Source organism: Prinia subflava, chromosome 6 (genome assembly GCF_021018805.1).
Source record: "Prinia subflava isolate CZ2003 ecotype Zambia chromosome 6, Cam_Psub_1.2, whole genome shotgun sequence".
NCBI lineage: Eukaryota > Metazoa > Chordata > Aves > Passeriformes > Cisticolidae > Prinia > Prinia subflava.
The window spans coordinates 16,977,205-17,004,678 of NC_086252.1; the positions used below are offsets into that span (position 1 = coordinate 16,977,205).

General features: G+C 38.1%; 1 long non-coding RNA gene across 2 annotated transcripts in view; it reads right to left on the minus strand.

Moving 5' to 3' along the window:
• Positions 1–7,022: 7,022 nt before the first annotated feature.
• Positions 7,023–27,474, minus strand: part of LOC134551826 (uncharacterized) — a 47,941-nt gene continuing 27,489 nt past the window's right edge. Inside the window, exons 2-4 of one of the 2 annotated variants that reach the window (XR_010080701.1) lie at positions 17,075–17,692; positions 14,899–15,057; positions 7,023–9,706 (exon numbers count right to left, since the gene is read on the minus strand). This is a non-coding gene — a long non-coding RNA (uncharacterized LOC134551826). The remainder of the gene's footprint in view (positions 9,707–14,898; positions 15,058–17,074; positions 17,693–27,474) is intronic. The other variant, XR_010080702.1, reaches the window with a different exon arrangement.

Here is a 27,474-nt window from a genome sequence, read left to right on the forward strand (position 1 = left end):
TGCTTGTAAAACACAAAAATTAGCTTTCAGACTATGTTGTTTCCCCTGCATTTTTATTGAGTCCCTTCCTGTCCATCAGAGAAACCTCTTAACATTTCATACTTGTCCCCATTCCTTTACTAGTATAATCCAGGTTAAAAGGTACAATGTTGGACTGGATCTCAGGAGACGTGAATTCCATTTGAATGTCATCCTCCTATACTCATTTCTTACTTGTATGTTTGGGACAGTAATTATTTGCCTTAATTGCCTAACTAGACCATGAGCTTTAGGAATCCAAGCTGTAGGTAGAAAGTAGCCAGTAATGCTTATTTTAGTAGACACTTTTAACATCTCCCATATGTAAAAATATGTAACAGAAGTGCAAAGCTTTTGTGGAAATGATGGTTTCTTTTCTGTCTTTCATGAGCAGTCTCCTAAGAAACGTATGGAAGATATGAGGGGAAAATATGGTGATATTCTGGAGTTCCACTACAAAACCTTGAAAACACAGCCCAGAGTTGAGACTGGGGTTTTTTAACCTTCCCTGTTCATGAAACCAGTAGCTGTTTTTGAGAAAAGGAGTACTAAAAAGTGCTTAGAAGGGAGGACTCTATGAATCTGCCTTGTGTGCATACTGTTTGTTTCAAGAGTAAGAACAAAAGTCTGAACACTGGCAGGAAAAGTATGGGCTATGGCTTGCCTTATGCATGTCTTGGCTTCCTACACTAAAGGAAATAATTTGGTAAAATTAAGCAGACCTCTTTTGTTTCCTACAATATTTGAAGGACAAGAAAAACTCTAATGTTTGGCTAATCTTTCAAAAACTATATTGTGCTTTCACTGTTTAGAGCAATTTTTAAGTTAGCATTAGCATGAAAATCTACAGATGTTATCTCTTTATCCTTTGTCTGAGATCAGATTTATCTGAGTAACCAACATTAAAAATGTGTAAATTTGTGGCAAACACAATGAATCTTGAATATATTAAAGAAACAAACAGATGAACCATCTGGAAATGAGACATAGATCTGAAATAACTGCCACTGGCACAATCCAAGCATAATCCCTGGAATAATTTACACAGAGCAACTGTATCAAGAGCCAGAACCTATTCTTTTAGAAGGCTGAGTTTAATAATGACTACACATTATCATTCAACTTGCTGGGTAAATATTGACGAAGGAGTGACACATGCTGTAGAAATATATCTGTATCCCGCATTCCCTCTAGGGAAACTGCTGCATTCTGAATTTTCCCTACTATTTTTTCTTCCATTTGTTCTTTCTATGCTGCTCTCATCTAAAATGATTGCAGTAGGTGTAGCTCTGCAACTACAGGCATCAGCTTGTTAGCTTTGAAATTAACTCATACATATACAGTATAGGCCATTACTGATTATGCCTAAAGATGCCTATTATGTAAAATAGGACAGTTGGAAAAATGGAGAAAATTTGGATATCACCATTAAGTAGACTTTAATTATGCCATATACCATTAAAGATTTGGGTGTAATTCATCATCTTTTCTCCTTCTGCTATCACCTGAAAAATATCACAATCTCACATAATCCCAGTGCAAACTACTCATGATGGAAATCAGTAGATTTTTCCATTACACGGTTAACTAATGTGATTCAGCAGGGTTTGTTTTCCTGTAGCACTGGAATGTTTTGACAGCCTGCAATTTCACTGGTAGTGATCATGGAACAACACAAATTAGATGTTGTATTCTTTACACCTTTACGTTGCTAGTGAAGGTGAGACACCCCAGCAAACAATGCATATTGAGGGATGTTTGCAGGGTATTTTAATGGTGAATATATTGCAAACCTGGATAGAAACTAGGTTGCAGTATATCTTAAGTGACTGATTTAAACCCATACCTAATGTATCTTGTAGGTTAGCATTAATTTGACTTTCTGAGTGGATGGAATTTATGGGTATAATGCATTGCACTAGGCAAATAAAAACATCCTCCCTCAGTAATAAAGGTGAAGGCAGGCTCCATACTGGCAAGCCAAGCACAGTGTTCAAAGCTTTAGCTGTGTAATATCCATCTTGCTTCTGTGGCACAGAGATGCAGCATATTGCAGGTGACCCATCAGGAAATACCATTCTGCAATTCTACTTCAAACTTGGATTTTTTTTTTTTTTAATTTGCACTCGGCATTTGTCTCTTCAATAAAATTCCCATTTCCCCCATCTTTCTCTCCTGTCCACTTTTTTATTGTTCTTAGCATCTTAGCTTTCTACTCCCTCAGGTATTTCAAATTACCTTATTTCAGGTTTGATCACCTTCCTCCTCACTTTTTTTCTTGTCTGATTGGTTCTATAACACATAACAACAAGCAACATTAAAATATTTGTGCTGGTACTTAGTAGTATATCAGGCAAACACAATCACAGCAAATATAGACTTAATTCTGGAAAACTTACTGCTTTAATTAAAGTTGCAATTTGAATCGGATTTCCAGAACAAACCTTGGAAATTAACATGGAGAAAAGGAAGAGATTTTCCACATTAGCAGGTAGCAAGGTTAGAAATAGAACCTATCTATATCCTTGACTTATTACAGTACTTTGGCATTCTACTAACACTTCTTTTGCTTCTACTTGTTCCATAAAGAAATCAGCCTTATTTTTCCTTTCAGGAAAAGATGATGTTTTTATTGTGAAATCTCTTCTACAAAAGCAAGCGCTTGACTTTCTGAAATGAGGTTCCATAGCACTTGAAGCTGAATCTCCAATAAAGACCTAGTTCAGACTGTACTCAAAATATGATGTGTTTGTCTGAAATGTAACTCATTTTGTAGCTTGATCCTTCTTCTTCAGTAGGAGTTTGAGAACAGTTAAAGAAGCAGACTAGAATAGTTGTTTCAGTCTGTGCAAATGGATTGGATAATGGTTTAAACAGGTAGATGAGATTTCTCTCCATTTGTGAGGAAGCTGTATGAGTGTATTTAAAGATTAAAGATGTGTTGAGTTTTTTTATTCCACTCATTCCCCCCTTTTTTTTTACTTCCTTTCAGGATTACTTTTTAGAGGCTGGCAAGTGTTTGCTCTTTCTAAAATCTGTGGAAATTATGATGTCTCCATGTACCTTTGCCTCTGAGGTCAGCCAAAGGATTTTGCCATTGCTGAGATATATTTCTTTTTAAGCTCTAAATATTTGACATCTTAACAAATTAAAAGAACCTTTATCTTGCAGGAATGACCCAGAGCTTTGTGAATCAAAATAGGGTCTTCCCTCACTAATAATGGCAAACCTTTGGGGTTTTGGCAGCTGAGTTTTGTTTATTTGGCGTTTTGACCCTGAGCGCTCTTAAGTCTAAACAGTTACATCTACTCCAGTGAACTAAATGAACATATTCAGGCAAATAAAGGTCCACAAATGCTTAAGAGCTTGCTGGCTGACTTTTCGAAAGACATGCTCTAGTTCAGCCACAAATTACTTGGCTAGACACTGGAATTGCTGGGTGAAATTCGATGGTTTGTGCCTTGCAGTTCTTCAGACTGGATGATCACATTGGTCCCTTCTGACCTTGAAATATGTGATTGGGTGTTAACCTATGTTAGCAAAGCCAGAGCGAGGAACATAGGAATTGGAGCTTTAACAAAGCTTGTTCGGGTTTGAATTCTGCTTTTAGCAAATGCCCTTATCAAAAGAAATAAGTCTGGAAACCCTAGAAAATGATTTAACAGTACTTAGTCCCTTGCCCAAATCTGTATTAAGGAAAAAAACCCATAGGTTAAAGAGGATGACTTTCCTACTCAAAAGCAAAACTGAGTTTTCTGAATTTTGCCCTAAGTCTCCATTATGTCCTTTAGGGACTCCTGATGTTTCTGAACCTGCACGGTCTTAGCTGAACGTTTGCTTATGAGAGGCTTATTGAACCCAACACTGTATGTTTGAAATCAAATTTGAGGAATACCTCTGGGATTTTCCATCCTTAATTTATTGCTGTTTCTAGTTATAGATGGAGGAATGGAGTTTTTTGTTCCATTAAAACAATTCCATAATAATGTTACTTCAAATGAGATGGTTTTTTCTCATGAGAAGGTTTATTCTGGAGTACTTACAGGCCATACTTCAACAAGATTCCCTCCTTTTTCCTGAGATGCGATGGTAAAATATATTTTTTAGTTTTTTCATACATGAGCATTTTAAAGCACAATGCTTTAAAATAAATGTCTGGTACAATAGTTTCTTTTGCTCCCTTTTATTGTGGTAAGCATTTGGTTGCAAGAGAATTGACATCGGTTGAGTTTTCAGTAGAAATTGGGGATATAACTATATATCAAGTCATCAACCATATATCAAAATATAGTGACAATTATGGATATAAGTCCCATTTCATGTTCCTTGATAGTTGTGTGTGTAAGGTCCTTGTTAGGCTGCTTATTTGTTTTCTGTAAGCTGAAGTCTAGAGATATGTTTCAAATGCAACTTCTGCTTTTATTGCCTGTTCTGACTCACTAGTTTTGAGGATGTTGACTTTCTGATACCTCATCAAGCAAAGGTATAAGAGCATTTTTGCATCCTTGTTTTTTTCTCAGGAGTCTAACTGTGTTCCTCTAAACTACTTGAAGTTAGAAAAGCAGCACTGGTGTTGCACAGACTGAAGAGGTAAAAGTCCATTTCTCTTAGCAGTGGTTTGAAATGCAGAGTAAAAATGTTGTAAAACAGGAGAAGACTGACTGCATTTGCATGGTTGTTTGGTGGAAAATGTATCCTTCAGCTGTAACTGCTGGGAGTTGTTAGTATTTCTGTCTAATTATCAATTTGGAATTCGTTTTCAATTTCAGTCTACAACTATTTCTTTCTAGTTAGTGAACAGGACTGAATACTGAAAAGAGAAAAAATGCTAGAATGTGTTTCACTGTTTAATTCACCCAGAAGTGGTAGCTACTTGGAGCATCTCTGGTGCCAGTTGCTGTTGCTAATATTGGTGGCTAATTGTTGCTAATATTGATGTCCATAAAATTCAAAATCAGTCTATAAAGCAGTCTGTGTAAAGCACTTGTGATAGCTTGTATCTTCCAGCTGGAGGATTGGCTCACTTAAAGTCTGAGCTTGATGCAGTTTATATTTCTGTAGCATGAAAGACTTAGCACTTTCTCAAATTTTACAATTTTTGTCAAGTAGGTTTTTATGAAAAGAAAGTACTGCTGATTGTACAGTGATATACAGAAAGATAAAATGATGAGGTGTTATATTTTTACCGGCAGACTGTGGTGAGAAATAATAGATAGGTGAGTTCATGGTCTTCATGTTGTTTCACTGTAGCTCATCCCAACACAGGAACACTATGTCTTAGGCTACAAGGGAGCTCTCTAAATCAAGACAATGTAGTCAAGAGCATAAACCATGTACTTATTGATCAGAACCACACAGAACTGCTTTAAAAGTCTGTCCCTGTATGCACTGAAGTCAATTTATTCCTTGATAATTTCAAGGTCTGATTCAAGATACCAGAAAAGACTGTGCCTAAATGCAACAATAATCTAACAGCTCGGCCTAGATATAGTTGATAGTTCCAGAAGAAACAGCTGACATTAACCCTAAAATAACATTAGAAGTTGCGATATTTGTTTTCTTGATTTTTTAACCCTATCTCATTTTTCTATTTAAAGTATGAAGCCATAATTTTAGCCACTTTAACACCATATACTGAATGGTACAACTCATGCACTTCAAATTTACGGTACAAAATGGTGTATAAAATGTAACCTCACAGAAGTCCACAAAAATGGTGATGAAAACTGTGCTGGGATGATGCTTCTGCAGAGTGCACTTTGTTTGGTCACTGTACTTGAACACTGTGTCAAGGTTTAGTTGCCGTAGCCCATTCATATGAGAAAAAAATATTTCCAAACTATAGGAGAGCTACCTGTTTTACAAATAAGTACAAAGTTTTCATTTACACCAGTTTTTTTGGAAAACAGTAGGACAGTCTTTGCACTCTGGTTTCTGCAATATGTTCAGTAGCAAGCCATTTCTGCATTTTCTTAACCACATTTTCCCTAGACACTTCCATACAAGCAGGAACCTGAATGACTTCTGCAGCTGCAACAGAAAGTTCCCATTACCCTTGATCAATACTAGGCTTGAAAGGCACTTATAACTTCTTTTTCTTCTCTCTGATAAGCAAAAAGAGAGAGTTCCTTAAAAGCTTTTATGTTGTTACAATTGATCCTCCAATGAGAAGGTAGCTGCATGTGTTCCCTGCCTTTCACTTTGCTGGTTCCAGTACAACATCTGCCTGTTCTGGATGGTGTTTCAGCCAACCAGTGTCACCCAGGCCTCAGTCTTGGCTAGATATTGAGATAGACAGGAAACAACACAGCCTGAACCTAACAAATAAAAGAGGGGGGAGCTTCCAGATTATCCTGGTGACATCACAGATTGATCTTTTTGACCCTCTTCAGGGAGACAATGACAAAGCAGTTAAATGAGAATAGTGACAAACTGAGAATCTTACTATCTTCAGAAATGATTGTTCATTTTCTCTTCATTCCCTTTAGCTTTTTCATTTAGGTCTTGCTGAGCTTGGAAATTTCTCCCTCTCTTTTTTGGAGGTGAGTTCAGGAATTTTCTCAGTTCCTGGTGAATTTGTCTGCTTAACAACACTGATAGTTAAATCCTATTTTCCCACTCAAAGAATGTAATTAACTACATTATCTCTGTGTAGGAGTTACATAAATCTACTTTGGAGAAGAAGACTCAATGAGGGGATAATTTCCTCCTTTGATATATCTGACTCCTATTGATTTGAATGAAAATGTATGTGCATCTGAAGCACAATTTACATAGAAGAGGGCCTGAACTAAAGTTTCTGGATTGACCTACTAAAATAGATTGAAGAGTAGGAGACAAACTTAGCTTCTTGTAAATACCTCATTTTGCAGATAACTGGGAAATATAGGGAAATGTAGGGAAATATAGGAAAGTATTTTTGGAGTGTATCATGTTAAGAGATAGACTAATTCTCTTAGTACCCATTAATTGATACAGTTAGACAAATCAAGTACAGTAAATTGTTTATTGTTTCAAACAATCAAAGAGTTTTCTTTCATTTTCCTATTTCAAGCATAAAGAAAAATTACTGTAGGAGGAAAAGGAGGGACAAATCATAGGCTGGTGTGTGTGATGTTTTTAAAATTAGGAAGCAAGAAATCTGTTCAATCTGCAACCCTTCGCAGTTAATGAAGAAGAAACATTCTCAGATTATCATCATTCTCTTGATATTCTCAGCATTATTACTCACGACAAATTCTTAATTAGTCTTGACACTGGCCATTTTTGCCATTCAACACACAAAAGCCCCCCACACTGTATCTGTTTTCATAAAGGAGAGCAGGTGACATGAAAACTTCCCTGACCCCTCTGAGATGAGGGAGTGCCCGGAGCAGGGATTGTGTGTGCGAGGTGTGAGTGCCTCAGTGCCATTTCTGGAACACACGGGTTTTCCAGAGGCTTTTCCCTTCGGCTCTGCCCGCCGGGGAGGGAGCCCCATCCCCCGCACAGGACGGCGTGTGCTGCCTGCTCTCCGCTGGGAGCGGCCCTGCGCTGTGTGCCCGCTCTCCTGCCACAATCACCTTATCTGCCGGGCCAATGAGACCATTAATGGAGCCCTGCACGGTGCCATCAGAGCTCCACTCCTTGATCAATAGTTATTTACTTCTGAGAGGTCAGAGCTTGGCTAATATAGCTGAATAATTTTATTGATAGGTAACATAACAATGAAAAATAAAGTTTAAAATAGAAGATGAATGAATTCAGCACTTTCTTTGGGGATGAATATTATTATTTGAGGATTTTAATAGCTGGTGGAGTGATGAAAGGGCAGACAACAAAAGCTTTGAATAATTGTTCCAGGACTATAATCAGACTTCCATTATTGACCTCTGCTAATATTCTACTGTAACTGTCTGCTAAATTGGTTCCTTGGGGCTTGAAATATACAGTGATGTTATGAGTTCCTATTGTAAATTGCCACACAGAAAAGTAGCAAGTCTCTGAAATAGTGCTGGCCCTAGTTTGATCAATACTCAATTCTAAGCAGTGCAAGAGGCAACTGTTGCCATAGAAACATTGATGTCACCGAGGTTGAACAGAGGCTCTTACAACAAATCATTTCCTTTGAGCAGTTGTAATTGACTATATGTACAGTTTGCTGTCACCTGAGACTATTTACATCAAGCCAGTAACTGAGCTGCATTAGTTATTCTGGGAGTAAGAGGGTTAGCTCTTCTTTTTGTGACCTTACAAATACCTAGGAGGATATTGCCATGGCAACCAGAGATGTAACAGGATGAACATTAAGGTAGCTACATAATGCAGTGGCATTCTTCTGGAATATGAGGAGTAGTTTTAATAAACTTTATCTAGCCATTGCTTAATATAAACCTTACATTGGATATATCTGTGACAACTTTTGACTTCTAGAAATGATACCTTTGGCATAGGTAAAATCAAGAATCTTTGAAACTGACTATTGAACTTTAATGCTGCCTGTTTTGTATTGAGATGTTACAGAAACACAGTTTTACAGGACTAGGCCATGAGTTTGGGATGGAGGGCATTTTTCTGCTTTCAGATATAATGGTGCATGTTGGTCTGCAGGTAGTGCTTGTTTCAGAATTTGTCACAATTAGTAAGGTCCATTTTCTCAGTCAGATAGGTATTACTCACATGTATTTTTTAAACACAAAGTTAGCTGGGTGCTTAAATGCCTTTGAGTTCAAATGTCACAGCCTTTTACTTCAGTGGAGGTTTTAAAGTAGGTACTGTGTAAGCTCTTTAGTACTTCCCCCTTCGCATTTGCCTTTGTTCTCTGAATGGTTCCCTGCATTGATGTGCCATTCCAAAGGAGGGTGAGACTGGGTTTTAAAGCACCTTCGGTGTCCAACAGCCTCCAAGCACTTTAAAGGAAAAACTCATACCTAATTTGGAATGCTTAATTTAGAAGCTTTAAATGCAAATCTGTTACATGGCCATGAAAGTACATATCATAGTACTTTAAAAAGGATTGGTATCAGATGGGATATCATAATTACACAAACCTGCTACATTCTGTAGTGTAAATATAAATGTAGTCAGCTATCAGTAACATAGACCGACATTCTCTGTATACCAATAGTAAAATACTGTGGAAGTATACTCAAAGCTGTCAAATTTCAGATATAAATAGCCTTCATATGCCTAAAATTGCATGTATATACACTGTTTTCGTTCTTTACACTGCAAAATTAATATAATTGTTTATTCTCATGGTATATGGCCTAATGGCCTATGTTGTAACTATTGAAGAAAAAGATTGTTATGTGGGCTTTTAAAATACGATGCAAATGAAATCTCATATCAGTTCTTTCAAAAAATGCCATTTGCATCTGTGAGCTTCTGCTTATGATAATGCATAGATGGCTCTTGGAAATTCATGCGCACAAGAGATCAAGTCCTCAAAGACCTTTTTAAAAAACAGCGGCAACAATGCAACATGCAAGAGCTGTTCTAAAATGTAACACTTACATAAATAGGATATATAAACAAGATTGTTTACATGTTCTAGGACATATCTATCTGATGGGAAGGACGAAACTCTCCTTCACCTACCCAGTGAACATTTCAGGCTATCTTGGATCTTCCTCTGAAATTTCGATTAATTCTTGCTGTTATGCACAAAATCCAGGGGAATTCCACCATTGGTACAGCAATTTGTATACTGGAAGGGTTCAGAAAGAAATCAGGCCATAAGTATTGTCTGTGTGTTCAGGTAAAAGTATTGTGACACTTTCTGCTATTTAGAAATACACTTTGTATTTTTGAAATGCAACATGAAATCACAGCTGTGTAATATACAGTATATAAAAGTAGCTGAAAATAAAGTATGTGCTGACATTTTGATTTAGATACAATAAAATTAATTTACAGGGAAGAATGGAGAATGTTGCATTCCATCTTCCTTCAGTTTCAAGCACAGACTTCTTTCCCTACCTACCCATCTTTTTTCCTAAGGAGGGCTGTGTAACTTGCCTAGGATAAAGAGAAAAATCTTTAATGCTATATCATTTTTGTGATCCTGTCCATAGTTGACTGAAAAAGAACATTACCCTGTTGATACATTTAAATAATCCTCCACTAGAACCCAAATACAAACATGTTTTTAGTATCCAGAGACTGTGCAGATGAAGGTCTGGTGGTGACTTTTCATTTTGGTTTTGGGTGGCTGTGTCAGCTGTTATTTGTTTCTAGTCTAGTTCACATTTTGGGTTTAGCACACCATTTTGTGATATTGGTTAGCATGCTGTTAGTATGCAAATGACCTGCTGCTTGCTTAGATGAGTCTGCCCTTCCTGAAGTGCTCATGACTGGTTTTAATAATTCTGAGGAAAAAAACTTGCATAAAAATGATAGATGAGATTTGGATGGCAGATGAGATGTCAGTATTAGACAAACTAATACAATGGAAATCTTTGAATTCTGAAAAACATTGTCAAAATGTGATCTGTAAACATTGTCACAGAAGCATCAAACACAAAGGCGTTTGGAAAACTGTTTATGTAACAGCCACTATTTTGGTAACTGAAAAGCTGCCAGTCCTTTGTGCAGTCAGAGCAACATTATCAGTGCAGACATGTTAAAAAGCTGTGGTGCTGAGAGGTAGGGAGAGCACTGGATATAGAAAAGCAGCAGTAACACAAGTACAAAAGGGTTGAGATTCTGCTGTCGTTACAGATGTCCCTGTACCCTTCATGATTCAGTGACAGAGAAATGCAGACACAGCACCAACAGCCTCTCCAACAAAGTGCAGGGCTTGGGACAGGAAGAGGTTTTTGTACTTTAGATGTGCTAATGCAGACCTGGACTGTGAGCTGTGAGTGCAGTGTAGCCAAGGGATGGCTCTTGGAGCTTGATGAGCTCTACAAATGTGTGTGTGAAATCCACACAGAAAGTCTCAGGTTGCCAGTAGTTTTTGGCGAGCATTGTATATAAACTTTCCATGACCCACAGAGACAGCTATGCTCAGAGAGAACGCTGAAGAGGTTGAAACTGAGGGTAGGATTCTCAGGAGATGGAGGCCTAGAGAAGGAGAGCTAAATTCTCAAAACTGTGTCTTACAGTCTGGGTAATTAATTCCCACAGGCTGATTAAAATGAACCCAACCCAAAATCTGATCAGCACTGTGCCCTCTGTTTTGGAACAGGAATGAGGCAGATCAGTTTTGTTCCAGTTTTGTTCCTCTCCTTATCGTGTCCCTTTTTGGAATGGATATGGTTCATTGCAACAGCCATTTCTAACTGGCTGCTCTGCTAATTGTTGGAAGTGTAACACACTCAACCAAATATTTTGTCTTTAAGAAGCTTTGGAAATGCAAAAGTCTCATGGAAAGAAATGAAATTGTTTTCCAAATGTAAATGCAATAGAAAATCAGTAAGGAATTCTTTCTTGGCTCTGGATATCTTTTATGGCCTGTAATTCTGAAAACTGTTATTCTCTCTCCTTTTTCATCCCCTTCTCTCCCCTTGAGTAATTTCTCTGAATTCAGCATCAATTACTCTTGATCAACATTGTTATTAAGTCAAGTAAGAATCAACTCCATTGTCTGAAGTGGAATTTTCCTTTCCTTGTCGTTGTGGTACTGCTGTTATATTTTAATTTTGATTTGTTTGTCAGAAATACAGCCAATCAGACCTCTGGCATTACTATATTTATGCTCTTAATTACAACACAAACTACTACATACTTTGTCTTAGTGAGAAAAAAAAAGACTGGTTACAAAGACCAATTTCTTCTGTTAAGGATTTCGTAAAAAGGTCCATATCCTGGAGAGGCCATCAACCTTGAAATTCTTTACTAATATTGGCCAAGTGCATGCAGATTTCTTGATTTCCATGATTTTTTTTTGTTTTGTTTTTGGTTTGGTTTGGTTTTGGCTTTGTTGTGGGGTCTTTTTACAAAAAGTTATTTCTATCCTGGCAACAGCTGCCCCTCCCTCCAAAAAATTGGTTTTGAGAAATCTGGAAAAATTTCCAGATTACATGTTAAATATCTACTAGATGTATTAGTAGCCCTGGAGGGCTAGACATGACTTATTGTATACGTGTCATTAGCTATGGCTGTGCATTTTTGTGCAAGAGATTCCTCTTTGAATGGCTTCAGGCATGGAAATAGGTTTGGTCTCTAAATTGTGCAGCTGTGGTAGCAGTAATCCCTCATGTATCACCAGAGCTATTGCCTGGCATGGTTTATTTGGCCTTTAAGGGGTAGGTGTGTGTACCAGCAACAATTAGAATTTGGTTGGTATAACCTGAGATCAACTTCCAGCACACACAGTGACATGGTTTGATTGTAATCCTATGATGGTAAAACCCTCTTGTGAGGGGTTCATCTACCCTTCTATCTAGGGTTAGAAATTTTGGTGTCATGATTTATCCTATGACTTAATGCTAGTTCCTCAGGGAATCCACTATCTCTGATGTGAGCAGACACTTTTCCCAACTTGCTGTTATCAATTTCCTGTCGTGACAGACTGGGTGTGGTGTTGCCTGAACTCATGAGAGTGTTGCAAAGATCTGTTTCATCCTTTAATTATGGTATTTACAGCAGAATCAAGAGGATTTCCAATTCCTGTTCTCTATGCCAGGGACTTGGCTGAGTTCCTTTTGAAGTTCTAGCTGCTTCCTCCTCAGGATGAATCTCTGGGGCTTGGCTGAGAGGTCTCCATATTCTTTTAACTACTTCCTCTCTCCACTCACTTTAGTCAGGTGTAAGACTGCTAAATGCCCTTTTCTGAGGCTTCAGTTAAGATTGGAAAAATGAAAGGTTTTCCCATAGGACAGTACCCCAATCTTAAGAGAAAACAAAGGGATGAGTGAGTATAAAATACTGACAGTTCTTTTTATGGGTTACAAGTAGAAATCTCTTGATAAATTACTCAGTTGCCTTTTTGGTATGAGAAAAGAAAACAATCTCTTGCAGAATTAGAAGTCTTCTTTCTCTACTCTTCCTTAACATTTAATTTTCCATTGATAAAGGTTTGTTATTAGCAGTTGTAATAGATGTGTATTTCGAAGGGCAGACCTGCAGTGGTACCTAAGGCTGCCATCTAGCTGGCTGTCACTGGTGGATGGTGTCCACAGTTAATGCCTGGAGAATGTCTATGCCTGGGAAACTGAGAGAGGATGCTGTTCCCTCTGAGAAAGCTCTGCCAGCACAATAATCTGGTTTAATGCTGTCTTAAGACCTTTTACTGCATGCTAAAATGCCCAGAGGCTTTTCCATGATTGAGTCTTTCATTACTGTCACACTGATAGTCAGGGTCTCGTTTTCATTTCCAGTTTTCTGGAAAAGATCTGTTTCTCTGCCCTGACCATACAACAGACAGAGGAGGAAGAAAAATCTTCTGTGGCCTAGATATTGCTGAGAAAAGGTTCTGTAGGGGTTCTTGGGGCTGTGGCATTTGCTGGGGCTATGCTTCTCAAAAGTAGAGATGCTGTGTGTCCACTTCTAGAATGCCAAGCCCTGACTCCTCTAGGTGCTCTCACATATTTTTATGTGTGAGACAAGTGAGGAGTCTCATCTATCCCTGCTGTACTGGGATCAAAAGGATGGGGACAAGCAGAGAAGAGGTCACATCCTGCATCTCACAGCCTCAGTCAAGCATTCTGGTCCACTCTGGTTCCCATCCTGCTGGGCATAGCTCAGCATTTATGTCCTAGTGCCTCCCCTCAGTCTGCATTGTTTCCTGAGCCCTTGGTCACAGAGAAGAGGCGGAGAGCGTGGGCATTCAGTCAGGGTCTTTTACAGAAGGAACTTGTGACACCTATGATGAATTAAGAAGTTGTGAAGAAGAAGGAATCAGGTGGGGACATGAGGGCAATGATAGGAATAGTTTCAGAGTACCTTGCTGGTCTGGGGCTGCCTGGCTGTTTAGGATTTTGTGGAAACCTGGGTTTAGCTGTCCACAGCAGAACATCTGAGTTTTGGAGCTAAATTGGCCAATTGGCATCTATGTACACATTGGCTGTCTAATGCAGAAGTAATTTCTTTGGTCTTCAGTGAGGCATGTCCTACATCAAACCCAGAAATCCAATGGCAAAATACCCCTTTGCAGCCAGTATTTTTCTTTCTTTATTTTTAAAGCACTTTATCACACCGTTTACTTTATCTCTTTATTAAGGCATTATAGGGGTCCATTTCCCCACCCCTGTCCATGCTATTTTTACAGTATTTTTGTTCTCAAAGGATTTGCTAGACATTCTGTTTGGATAACTTTCAGTCAATCCTCTCTGATAATGAAAAATACAAGTATTTTTTTATAAAGAGTTCTAAGCATTTTTATTGGCACCATCCTTTTAATGAGTTAACTGTCTTCTCCAATGCTCCAATATAAACTGCTGTCTGGTAATGGATGATAAATTAATCTTCATTTTCAAATTCCTTCTATATAGTTAATTTGTAATTTTTTTTATTTACGTGTACAAATCTCTGACTATGCTATCCTTTTACCATGGCTATATAACAATCTTGCATCTATACTTGTGAACCTGTCCATTCTCAAAATAGGAAAAGCTGACCTCAAAACAGTATGAGTTATGGATTTCTTTTCATGGCAATACATGATTGACTTTACCCAGGGTGTAGGAAGAAAATATAACAGAAGCCATAATGAAAAAAATTCACCCCATTTGTCCTTCATGCAGACAAGCGTGGAAATCATATAGTAATATATATTGCATCTAGCTTGATAGCAATTTAAGATTATTAGTGGGTAATAATATTAAAGTTCATCATGATTAACATAATTAAGAAGCATGCAGAAAGCAATAAAGATTTTTCTGTGTTACTGGAAATGCTTTTAGATGCCATTATGGTCTCCACCATTGTGTATCTCATTTTTAAGACTGTTCTTACCTTTATCTGGAAGCTTCCTTCCCGTGCAAAAAGTGGAGATGGACTGGACAGTTCATCTGACATAATATACCTCTGGGCCGGAATAGTTATACAGAGGAAGGAACTTGTTCACTTAAGAAAGTGGTGGGGTATGCTGCCTCTTTCCTGGACATGCGTATGCTGTTATTAAATAACATAAATAATAATAATAAATTATTAATAGCAAATTATACTTAGCACTTACATATGCAATTTAATACCAAAAGTTGGAGTTAGGCCTTATTTGATAAGTGCAGTAGACCATTTTCTCAGCATTTTTTATTTTTTTTAATAATCAGACTGGCCTATTCCTGTAATTTAAAAATTACCTCCAAAGCCCAAAACAAAGGAGTTAGAAGAGGTTCCATGTTTGTCGGTTAATCTGATCATGTCTAGAGTGGCACCATGGATGCTATAGGGAAAAACTGCAAAATGTTACTGCCACTGTGAGAAAAAAACTTCAGAGAGTAGACTTGTGAAGGTCTTTGTTAGAGGGTAGAGTTGGTCTAGGTTAAATTCAGCTTTCTGAGTCTTTGGTTTATTATAGAGCTATTTTGAGTCTAGGGGACTGAATATGAATTATCTCAAAAGGGAATGACTTTATATAGGAGAATGATGGTCTTGCATTAGTGGTGGAAAGAGCAAAGCAAGCCTGTTGTAAGGACGGTAGTGAAGGGTAGTACAAGAAATGCTCTAGCACGATTGAGGAAGCTCTGTGGCTGTGCTGAAGCACTTGTGCAGATGTTTCTCTTTGTTGGTGTCTACAGAGAACACAATGGCCCTTTTTTCTTGAGTGCATTTGCTTACTTCTGTCTTCATCGCTTCCACCAATTCTGCAACTCTGATGCAATTCTGACAAACCTCCTGTTTAATCGGCCCTGGGAAAACTGGATAGGCCTGCTGCATTCCAAGCATTAAAATATTGCACAGTCGATCTGTTTTGGTGTTATGGTTGGTTTTAGATCAGCCACAAAACTAGTTTTATTTCGGACATTTTGTGAAAAGCTGTGTGTTAGGAAGTACCGTTGGACCTGCATCCCAGGCTTGGTAATAAATGATGTTCATTAGATGCAGGTGTATTTGTACAAAGTGAACTCTGTTCTTTCCAAGGCTAGAATGGGATATGCTTCTTTGCAGTAGAGAGCTTGACTGATGTGGAGTAAAGCTTAACACATACCTAATTACAAAGCAGACTTCCCCTTTCTGAGATTCAGAGGCATTAATTAAAGAAAGAAATTTATTACAACCTGCTCCATTATCTCCAGTCACCTTTACACAGATGAAGACTAAATTATCTCTCTTTCTAACAGAGTATGCACGCAGAACTATAGCACTTTGGCAGAGGCTTTCTCCATTATGTAGGCAAGCAAAACTGAGAGACAGTCTTCTTGCTAGATCTACTTTGTAAATCATTTTTCTCCTCTGTCTACTCTCTGTTTCTGAGAAGTGAGTATGAACCCATGAGTTTGGAAAAAAGTATTGGCTCCTGGTCAAGCCTGCTGGCAGGAACATTCAGAGCAGATGCCATGCTTGTGCAACTGGCACTGGCACCAGGCTCAGGTTGAATGCTGTCCAATAGTTTGTGTGTGTGGCACAGGTGTTGGAGGCTGATGCCTTTGAACTCTTTGAATGCTGTGTCATTCCAATCTGCCTTGCATCACTATAGCCTGTTAGAGGGATTACTGTGCTCTCCAGATGAGAAGGGGGCTACTAATTCCAGATGTGGAGGCTAGTTTCATGGGTTTGTATGATGAATTGACAGTAGTTCCACACCACAAACAAGTGTTATTCCTAAGAAAGAAAGTAATGGTTCTGAACATCTCCCAGATTGCCACAGAGCAATTCAGAGTGGGAAAAGAAAAGAGGAAACTGCAAAGTCTTACAATAAGAATAGTATCTAGAGGAAAGTCACTTGCTACTGGTACAATTCTTACGAAAAATTTCAAGGGTAAAAATTTGTCAAACAACAGAAAATTTCTTGCTCTCCTCACAGAGAGGGACTGCTGGCAAAGGGAACAGCCTGGGTCCCTTCCAACTCAGAATATTCTGTTATTCTTTGTATTTGACTTGGTATTGTCTCTAGTGATAGGTCTAGATCTCTGTCTTTGCTTAGACAGAGATGTCCAGAAATGCCCTCCCTGGTTTGTGACTCATGTACACTCATATGTGCGCTGGGGGCAAAGGACACAGGTTTCTCTCAGATGGGCTTTGTATTTTTGAATTAATTCCTCCAGAGGGTCATATGCCTTATCTCTTCTCAGCAGCAGCTCACAGCCATCATCCTCCCTACACCAGTTTTTGGCTTCACCATTTTAGGCTTCCTTTTGCTATTTAGCTCTCTTCTGGTGCCAATCCTAGTTGCATCTGTGTCTCTGCTGGGACACCCGGGTATAGCAGATCTTAGAAATCATGGCTTTGGAGCAGATTACTGAAAATACGAACCCATGTGTTGGTGACTAAATAAAAAAACATCATTGCCTCATCCCTGGCCCAGATGGCAACTCTGAAGATAACTCCTGCTGGTACAATGCAAGCAGCTTCTAGTAGCCTCTCTCTTCATCTGGTGTCCATGTTGCCTCAGCTGTAATGCCCTTGAAACAGCACTGGAGGCTGGAGGTAGTGTTCCACAGAGCAAGAGGACACTAAAACAATTAGGCCACAAAATTTTTGGAGATTGGTACTGGGGTTGAAATTGTCATCATGTAGAGTGTGTAAGTGGACATCTTGCAGTCTGGGTCCAGAGTTTGCAAACTCTTCACACTGTTGCCCCTTATTCCTGCAAAAGACAAGCAGTATTTATTGCCTAATGAGAAGGGACTTCAGGGTGGTCCTTTCTGTACTAATATTTGCTGTGATGAAGAGCAGATTGAATATAGTCATATGAAGGGGTTCTCTCTATAGGAGAGCACTCAAGTTATCAGTGTTACAGGGAGCTTCCTTTATTAGCTTGTTCTGAGTTCATCTAATGAATTTTCAGCTTTCAGGACCCCTCAATACATATATTTCTCACTGAAGGGCAAGGAGAACAGTTTTTAAAATCACAGGAGAAGTAAATAATTTTGAGCAGTGTTGAACTCTGCTGCCTAGCCTTATGCTTTATAGATAATTGTTCATTGATCTGTCTGGTGGTAAGGAACTTCTGGATCTCATATCAACATCCTGTTGATTATTTCTCTGTCTCTCTTTTCTCCTAAACCATACATTTTTTAGACTTCTGTTTTTGAAAGAGTGTCAAATAACAGGCTAAATAGGTCAAAGTCTGTAGGAGAAGAGGAACGTGTATGGAAACTTAAAACAGACTCAGTGCTAAGGTAAAGAGCTTTTGGAAAAAGAAAATGCATCTTGCGGTTTCTTTTCAGCTCCCGCATGTTTAGGAGGGGTGACTGATGGCATAATTAATGAGTAGGCAGAATTACTGTGCTAATGTGTTGGCATTTTGTGCAAGTGTGCAGTGATATATTGGAGAAGAAGTGTGAAGTACCTGAAAACAGACAATTATATTAACCTTAGGCAAGTTTCTTTTCCAGTCAGAGCTTTCCTACTGCTCCAAAAGACAATGTTGTCTTCTTGCATTGTGCTCAGTAGGGCACTATTTTTACCATTCTTTATAACTGAGAGGATAAGTAGGGTGCCCAAGAGCTTTGTCTAATCATTCAGCTAATGATCCTGCTCTGTAATATCTGTTCAGGTGTTTAATTCAGTTTAGATTACTACTCTGATAGTCCTTTCTGGCTGTTGGTTTTGATAGGAATCATTTCTATATGCAGCATCCCCTGAAAAAGGAAGGTCATAGTTCAGCTCTGAATTAGTCTTCTTTTAGATTGTGCCTCAGTGTTAACATTCAAACCAAATATTAATCTTCAGTTTATATTAATGTGGGTTTTATTGTGACCTGTCTTTTGTGGGTCAAAATATTTACCCTCAGAGTTCATAGCATGACAGGGTAACCAGTATCAGTTAGTGCTAGTGTTAGTGCTCCACGCAGTAATCATGCCCAGTCTGTGTAAGCAGGCAGGAAAAAAGCCCAAAAACCTTCCCACTCTGAAGTGTTTAAAAACATGCCTCTATAATATGTTGGAGAGTTTACAGGGTACAGCTGTTAGAAGAGCCAGATTAACCTGTGGACAGATGCAGGGACTAGACTACATCACATTGTTCAAAGCCAAAGGAGAAAACCTCATGCCCTTGATGCCTTGGTGCTGTCTTGTGTATTTGAGCATGTGGGACCAGACTCTTAGCTAGAAATTTAGAGTACTTTGATGTACAGTATTTTATATATTTTGGTGCTTCAGACTGCAAAGTTTAGAATATCTTCTGCCACATCACCACCTGTATTTTTCTCCAGTATCTAAACACATTAGTTAGGTGCTTATTAACTGCCAGTGTTTGAAACAGAGTAGGATATTCTAAGGAAGGGTGTTGTGATGAGCTCATTTATTATGTTCTTTTGAAAATTTTTAATAAAGGCAAAACCAAATCAAAATATCTAGACAAGCATGAGTGGAAGACTCCCCAGGTCCCCATTTCACCTCTCATTGAAAAGTCATTAAAGTTGTGACTAGTCAGCAAATCCCAAACCTAGCACCTGTTTGCCAGATAAAAGCCAGCTGCACTGTATGTATATTCTTTAAGCCACCTGCAATTTGCATACCGTGTGCAGTTCCATTGTTCAAGTTGCTTTGCTTAAGGCGTTTTGAGATGTTTTCATCAGAGATGAAAGATTGATGCAATAGAGTGGAACCTGTAGTAAGACTGTGATATCAGTATCTTGAAGTAATGAGGTTATGTGGGGATTGAATTTTTAACTTTTCCTTTTTGTTTTTTCATTTCAGTGACCTAACTTACTTTTTTTTTATCTAAAAATGTATTTCACCTCAGCTTATTTCTTCATTGGCTTTGATTAGAACATGGCTTACTGAACTGAAATTAATTCTTCTTGTTTTTGTTTCAAAATAGTTTTAAAAAGACGAGTTTCCAGAGGCAAGCTTGTATTTTTAGTGCACGCAGGACATTCCTGTGATATAGATTTCATTTTCACATTGTTCCCTTCCTTTCAAACAGAACTCCAGTTCTGTAAAATTACTTCCCCTTTTTCTGAAAATTATTGTCCTCTGAAGTGTCTGGAATTCTGAAACTGAAGCCACAGAAAATCTTTCTTGTGTGCATTAAATCTACTGGCATTTTCTGCCATCCTGCATTTTGTTCATAAATATTGGTTAAAGTTCTATAAGTTTACCACAGCCTATGAGGTAAGATCAGGTTTACCTTAGTGACAGTCTGAAATGACATGAGAAGATGGACAGAGAACTTACATCCTAGGCAATTAACAGGCAGCAGGAAAGGAGCCAAATTCAATCTCAATTTCATACCGGATAGCATAATGCTTGACATTCCTCATTGTATCTAATAGTATATTCTGAATTATTTTTCATTAAATTGTAAAAAGCACTGATTATGAAGGGTGTATTGTGACATTAGTAGGATTTTAGGGCTTGATGAACTTAAATTCAGGTTTTTGAACTGCCATAGATTTACTGTATTTTCTTGAGCAAGTTGCTTGTTTTCAGTGTGGCTAATTCTCATACTGTAAAAAAGTAGAAAAATCAATACTTGTTTACTCTTACCCACTATGATAAAAATGGTGATACTGTTTTACTTACCTGATATGTAAGGTGTAGCCATAATCTGTTGTCTAAGGTTTGAGGTTCACTGTCAAACTGTAGAAAATTAGCAGAAACTAATACTGGATATTCTGAATGTTTCCTAGCTCCTTCAATTTCATACATGTTCCGTGTAAATTCGTGTTATGTCAAGAGAGGAGGACATAGCTGATGAAATTTTAAGGGATTCAGAGAAACTGCGCCACAAGTGCAGTAATTGTGGTTCTTAGCAAATTGTCCTGGCTTTTCTTCCTTCTTTCCTGGTGCTAAATTATGTTGGACACCCATAAATCCTTTCCTGATACCTACTTTGCATGTAAGGAATTTCCAAGTGATTATTGCAGAGCTGTTTGTCAAGAGGAGAAGAAGCGGGCGATCTGCATACCAGTACCTTGGTTCATGTCACAACTCTGGTGTTAAATATGGGCTTGGTGTGTCAGCACCATGAAACAAATTCCATTTCTTAACAAGTAAGGGCAATTGCTAGAGGAATGTCTCAGTCATTTTGTGCAGTAGCATAAATTTACTTAGGTTTGACTCTGCCAGCTTAGACAAAAACAAACTACATTTAAACACTTTGTTTCCTAAAACTCATCCTATTTTAATTGACAACAAAGCCTTCTAAAACCTGTTTTTGATGTAGCAATCAATGTCTGCTGTCATTTAATTTTCACAAGAAAATCTCTGAAAAAGCTTTTCTCATTGGAAAGCCGGTTTCTGCTGCATAGTTTAATCTCCTTGTACAAGCACAGAAAAGTAAGTTCTGTGATGACACCGGTGCTTTCTTAGAAAAGACATTTGAGCTAAACAGAAGGGCAAAACAAGGTCACCGGCATTATATATCTGTAGTGTTCTTTAAGAAATGAGTCAGACTTACAGATGGAATGATAGTTTGCCTTGTCATGAGAACACACATCTTCAAAAGGTTCCTGCTTTGGAAAAATAAAGTAAAAACCATAAGGAACCACTTAAGGAGGCTGCATAAATAATTTGCCATTTGTGAGCAATATATGCAAAACGATAGGACTGCAAGGACTGTATTTGATGGAAAAGCTTCTAACCATTTAAACTGCCATCCTGGTGTTTATTACCTGAATCACCTCCGGGAGCCTGATAAACACCTGTGATCTGCTGGTAATTCAGGAAAGGAAGCAGCACTCTGCATGACCTGCTTTTTTTTCTCCCTAGCAGTCACGGTGTAATAAACAGTGTACAGTGATTTTGAACATGCAAAGAATATATTTAGACGAGTTAAGGCTACTACTCGTGGTTTAATGCTTAACAAAGGTAGCAGCAGAAAGTGGTTTAGTACCTCTATATGGTGTACATCCAAGTGGTAGGAGTGGGCAGAAGACAATAGGAGGTAGTGCTACTTGGAAGGCAATTCAGTCATTTCATTTGAAAATGAGAGTAAATGGTAAACATCTTAAAGAGAAATAGAGAGAAAGCAGGTGTTCCTTTTAACCTATACATTTTAAAAGTTACTACATGACCAGTAAAGTAATAATTTCCCAGAAAGCAATATTTAAATATATCCATCTTCATTTAGATCTTGGACACATACTTAAATATTATTGATTATTTGCAATTGTGTGCATCCATGTGTAAGTATATTAAACAAAAAAGTAATATTATCATGTCACTGATTGGGATAAAGTACAAAAATGGAACTGGAGTCCCTAATTACTAGTTGTTTGGTTTTTTTTTTTAATTAAGAAAACCACAAGCAAATTATAGACATCCAGTTTATAGCATTGCAATCTTACAGGCTTGCTCTCATGAATATGGTAATTTTTTATTTTATGCCCTCTTGAGATGTCTTGTTAAAAACATTTTATTGGTGATCCTAAAATTCAGTAAATTTGAAGCCCTTGGCACCCTGAAGATAGTTAAAGTTCTTCAAAAAATGTCGGCAATAAATATTTGGCAAATATAAAGAATATGCACATTTTTCCCAAGTGGGTGATATATTTTTTTTTCCAGTTCTTATAGTCAAGTGATGACACTGCAGTTCAGAATATAAGTGTATATTGATATTTTTCTTCCAGAAACTGCGTGTGTGGCTTAGAGAGCTTCTCCCGCAGACTTATTTTTGTGCAGACACCTGAAAGTGGTTACACACTTGCTCCAGCTTGCAGACTACTCTTGGACAGTCAGGTGTATGTATGAGCAAGTGGTCTTTATTTGGAGCAATTAAAATTCTAACATTCTCTTCTCTTGACATGCAATTACTAGGGCTCTGCTGTTCCCACTAATTGCTCTTGCTGGGGACATTGGTGAGAAGCCAATGATTTTGATGGGTAGTGGATTATCATTTTTACTCTGCTACCTGAGAAAAAAATCATTTGCAAAATCCCATGTGTAATTAGCAAGACTCATGATTAATTGTCCTGCAAAATTAGCTTCACTGTTGCTTTTATTTTACTGCTCAAATATTAATTAATGTTAACTCCTTTCCTTCAGTTCTAGCTTTTGAATATTCAACATGGCTTTGAAAAATTAGTCAGGGCTTCTACTTGCATTAACATGCTGGAGCTTTGATTTCTGAATAAGTATTCTGATTTAAAAGATCACACGTGGGTCATAAATAATTTTTATAGGAGGACAAACAAAGCATCAAAGCATCATGGGAAGGCATTCATGCACTAACTGAAAGTAAATTGTTTCAGTAATGATTCATTCCCGCAGTGCTTTTAGGGAAACATCAGCAAATATGCAAAACACTGCATTATGTGGGGAAAAACAATTATTTAATACAGCAATCAATGTATATATTTTCAAAGCAGCAGAGTGAAAGGGGTAAAATGTTGGTGGAGTTTCAGCAGTTGCAGTAGCTGTTCTATTTCTAGGAATTACAGGTCCTCATGTTTTGATGGTCTAAGGTAGAAAATTACAATTTTCTGTATGTCAATGCCATCTGCCATAGTGCTCTCAAAACTCTTACATATTTCCTGCTTGCTATGATGGGATCAGCAAGGACAGAAAGGACCCAGTGATGACTGTTCATGGGTCAAGGGGATGCTGATGAATTGAATTCACAGGACAGTTCATTAAAACCAGCACCAAGATGTCCTGATGCCCCAAGGAGCCTTGGCTTCTGGTTTAGCTGTGTTTCCATTGCGCCAGAATAATTCATAGGACTCAGAAGAGAGTTTTTTACCCTGAACTGCAGGTTCCTCCCAGTATAACTGTAGCACCCCATGTAAAGCACACCCGCACACCAGTATAAGCTAAATTTTGCCTCTGCATCAGTCCTTGCTTATTTCTTCTCTGTGTTTTGAGCATGCAGCTAGATGAGTTTCTCCACACTTCAGCAGAAAAGCCCTTGCCCTTCTAGATATTCTTCTCATGATGCAATAACCTGACTGTAATCTTGTCATAAAACTCCAAGCTGACCCCAGGAGAGAGCAGCAGGGGAAGAGGTGACAGCATGGTTTATTGGGCAACATACTTGGCTTCATTAGCAAACATAACAGGTGAAGCAAATTTGGGAAATTCTGTCTCACTTGCTCTTTTCATTAAAGTGTACTGTGCTTCTGATTTCTTTTTTTTCAATCAAGTTCTTCTGAATGAGTTCTTTTGAGTGTTTTTCTAATATTGACTTATCTTTAAAACTGAAATGAATTAAAAAATCAGACTTGAATCTGACTTTTGTTTGGTCACATTATCCACAAATGGTGATTCTAGAACTCTTTATGAGCTCATTAAAAAGCTTTTGTCAGTCTTCACAGCTTTTCCTATAAACTTCCCAAATCTCAGTGATTGGCTTCTGTGTAGAAGCCTTTTGGCCTTGTTAATATGCTCAGACATCCTTCTCTTCTCGACATTAAAAAGGCTATTGTAGATGCATATTAATTCAGAATTTCTGTAGAGCCTCAGAATGTTTTCATGTGTGTTGGGAAAGATGAAGTAGAAAGACCTTACAAATATGGTGGTTTAGATTCTGGGAGTCTGAGTTCAACAAGCGAGATAGAAATGAAAGCATGCTTTGAGATTTAGGGTGTGGGGTGCAGGGCCATCAGCTTGTGAACAACGACCTGCTAAGCTGAGGGCCAGCTCCCTTGATTAAACAATATACTCCTGCTAAGCTAAGGGCCAGATTGATTGATTAAACAATCCCCTTCTGCTTGCCTTGGGTGGTGGGACATTTCTATTGGCTGTATATGTTGTCATCTTGTATTAGATTGGTTAGTCCAACTGATACTATTCAATTTGGAAAGATATTTAATGTACGGTATTCGGGGCTCCGTCCTCTGTTCGCTGTTCCTGCTCTCCTGGCCTGCTTTAGCTGTGCCCAGCAGCTACAAGCAAGGCCCTCACAATAAACCACGTGTTACCCCTGCTCATTGCTTATAGAGATACTTTGTCGCCGACTCTACCATCAAGGAAACACTCCTTCACATGTGTGAGAGAAAACTGAAAAATAAATTCCGATCTGGATTCAAACGTCAAGAAAGGTTTCACATTTTCCTTGGAACTCTGGGGACCTTTGAGTAAATAAAAGGATCTGTGAGCCTTCTGCTATTCATCTGTAATTGCTTAGTCAGACTAAGGTGCAACCATGAAGCCAAACTTGATTCACATGCTTTTCTAATTTCAGGAGAAACATTCATACATAGTAGTGGTTGCAGAGAAGGACGCAGGAACACTTTGCAGATGTGCATGTATGGGATGCTTGCTGGAAAAATTCTAATTTTGTCTCTGTCATCTGCTCTTCAAAGCCTTTTCTACACAGAAAAGAACTGTCATCTATTCTGATAACAACACTTCATTCTTCCTGTGCAATCATAGCTATAGTTTTTTTCTGAAGTAATAAATAGCTCTTTTTCTCTTAAAAATTAAACTTATAAAATTACTTTATTGTGTCAAACACCCTCATACCATGGTATCATCCTGCAGCACTGTACCAGAGAGTAATAGGAGGGCTTGCATCACAGCTAGGGTCTGGAGGTAGGAGTCTCATTTGGGAATTTAAATAGGAAATATTTCAGGTTTGGTCCTTTCCAAAAACGAAGGCTTTGGTCTACTAAATCAACAGAAATTAATGAAGCAAAAAAGAGAAGATGAGATACAGAAATTATGAAGATTTAGACCTCTCCATTTCCACAACTATTATATTTACTGGTCAGATATCCCAGGGGCAAGTCTCCAGGGGGAGCAGGTTTTCCTGCAAAATGGAAACAATAGAAAAGAGGTCATTTATCTTCAAAGTTATGATGAAGCAAGTAGCAGTCTGCTAGCACAATCTTCCATCCATGAAAGAATTCATAGATCTCCACCATCAACAGACTGCCATGCTGAAGTTTCTAGGCTATACATGATGCTGCACCCTTCATCTTCCAGTGATGCCCAGGGAATTTGCACATGTAATTTACAGGTGGCTTCAAGTTTAGAGTCACAGGCACACTGGTCATTGTCCAAGTTTCTTAGTTAGTAGACAAATATTTGGAGAGACTGAATAACTGATTTTGCAAGGATCTGCTCAAATACAGCTGCTTGGGGAAATCTAAGGTTTTGCAGAATCTGGGTGTAAAACAAAAGTTACGAAGTTCAAAGCCTCCATATTCTTTTACCTTTTTTTGAGGGTTTTTTAAATCCATATTTGCATGTGACATCCATTTCACAGAGTGAGGGTTTGCATTCAGGAATATTTTGTTATTTGAAGGTCAGAATCCATTCTTAGTTACATTTAATTTTTTTATTTGGCATGAGAATTTAGCTTTAATACCTGTGGATTTGGCTGTGCTGTATAAAAACACTTTTTTGGGAAGACGAGGGTAACCCTATGTTTATGGAGCATGGGCTGAGCTCCAGCCAGCACAACGCTGTCTCTGCCTGCTGCATTACCAATGTCCTGATCAGCCTTGGAGGAGGCTGGATTTCTCTTTTCCACCTCTCTTCTCCTCTCAGTTTTTTGGTTAGAAAAAAACCCAAACTAAACTATAGGCAAAGAATCCTAGCCTTGTCCTTCTCCTCTAAACAGCTATCCCTTTAGCTTTTTCCACTGATTGGCACTCTTTCAGATGCTAGCAAGAAATACAAAAGTTGTAAGATTTTCAATTTAAAAAAATTACCATTTGACATGTGGGAAAGGATGGACAGGAATGAAAGATTTTTCTTTACCTCTTAGGACTTAGATTATCTTCCTTAAAATTGGCCTCCACTAGGAGGCTAAAATATTCTGAAGGTTAGCTACAGCTTTATCTGCTGCTGGGATGGCATTTACTGGATGATGAATATATTAGTTAAAATTCAAATTGATTATATGGAGTGGTAATGTTGATACCATATTTACTGCTTTAGTGTAGTCCAATCGTTAGCGTGGAAAGAGTGGTAAGAAAATAACTTAAAGGTGACACTGCCTGAAATGCAGGAAATGAACAGTGCTTTATAAATAATATATTTATCCTATTATGTTAATTTTTCAAAATAAGCTTAGAGTTAAGTGTAATGTTCGATCAGTTGGTGCATCTATTCTAGCATATTATTAGTGTGTTTAGTCACATCTAGAAATACGTTCTTCATATTTGTGGTTGCCGAAGTAAATAGAAATCAATGAAAGTAGCAAAAGTGCTGAAGTCATTTCAATAAGTGAAGCTCTCATTAATTTAAATTTCACACTTGACATTGTTACAGACTAATCACAGAAAATAAGGCATTGACTTCTACATATGTTCCAAGCCACGGAGGAGTCCTGCAACTTTGTTTTCAAAGTGGCATTGACATTAGAGGGAAAGACCTCTGACTGCAGCAGTTTAGGCAGATGGTAATGATATGGTAAACTTTCTCAAGAGCCTGAAGTCCATTCATATGGATGACATAAGCTTGAGAAGTTAGCAACCAAACAATATTGAGGCACTGGGACTGAACTTGTTCTAAAACATCAAAAAGCTCTTCC